The sequence below is a fragment of the Myotis daubentonii genome, chromosome 1 (assembly GCF_963259705.1).
Source record: "Myotis daubentonii chromosome 1, mMyoDau2.1, whole genome shotgun sequence".
Classification (NCBI taxonomy): Eukaryota; Metazoa; Chordata; class Mammalia; order Chiroptera; family Vespertilionidae; genus Myotis; species Myotis daubentonii.
Genome location: NC_081840.1, coordinates 200,806,043 through 200,807,261, shown reverse-complemented (window position 1 = coordinate 200,807,261; position 1,219 = coordinate 200,806,043). Strand labels below are relative to the sequence as shown.

Below are 1,219 nucleotides of genomic sequence, written 5' to 3'. Positions count from 1 at the left end.
TCTATTCACTTCTCCCATTTTATGGACAAAACACTTTCAAATGGTTACTGGGAAAGCAAGGACTATTGAGTAGCAAACTTGAAAAGGATTATACCTTTGGTATAGTAATTTCACCTCTAGAAATCTATCCTAAATAAATAACCAGAGGCAGGGACATTTTATTCACCAAGATGTTCATCACCAAGTAATTTATGTAGGAAAAAAAACTGGAAAAAATAGAGAAGTTAAACATTCAGAATTACGGTGCATTCAATTGGACATTATGCTGCTGTTATATGTTATGTTTTCCAAAGCATTTTTAATAGTTTGGGACAATGCTTATGTCTTGTTTAATAAAAAAGCTGGGTAGAGGAGGAGGCTCAGGTGCAACTTTCTTTGGTCCTCCCAAATCTGGGTTCATCAAACACCAGCCGCCTCCACCATGCCACCGACATTTGACCCCAACGAGATCAAACTCATATACCTGAGGTGCACTGGGAGGAGCGAGGAGGAGGGGTGGGTGCCACATCTGCCCTGGCCTCCAAGATCGGGACCCCTGGGCCTGTCTCCCCAAAAGTTGGTGATGACATCGCCAAAGCAACCGGTGATTGGAAAGGTCTGAGGATTACAGTGAAACTGACCGTTCAGAACAGACAGGCCCCGAATGAGGTAGTGCCGTCTGCCTCTGCCCTGATCATCAAAGCCCTCAAAGAACCGCCAAGAGACAGAAAGAGGAAAAAAACCCCACAAACAAACAAACAAAAAACCAACCAAAAAACATTAAGCCCAGCGAAAATACCACTTTTGGTAAGATTGTCAGCATTGCCCGACAGATGCAGCACCGATCTCTAGCTAGAGAACTCTCTGGAACCATTGAAGAGACCCTGGGACTGCCCTGTCTGTGGGCTGCAGTGTTGATGGCCGCCACCCTCATGATACCACAGATAACATCAACGGTGGTGCTGAGCAATGCCCGGCTAGTTAAGAACTACAAAGGAAAATGTTTCAATTAAAGATTATTTGACAACCAAAATTAAATTAAATTAAATTAAATTAAATTAAAAAGCTGGGTAGAAAAGTAGCAAATATTATAGAATCTTAAATTATGTAGAGAAACAAATCTCCTTAGAAAAAAGAAAAAAGACTTGAAAGAAACATAACAAAATGAATTCTTCAGTAATTATATCTTGGGTGGTTTTGTTTTGTTTCATTATCATTTTCAGTATTTACTAAATTTTCT

At 40.3% G+C, this 1,219-nt stretch overlaps 1 pseudogene; it reads left to right on the top strand.

Moving 5' to 3' along the window:
* The first annotated feature begins 355 nt into the window (after positions 1 to 355).
* Positions 356 to 1,004, top strand: LOC132227434 (large ribosomal subunit protein uL11-like; annotated as a pseudogene).
* Positions 1,005 to 1,219: the final 215 nt, after the last annotated feature.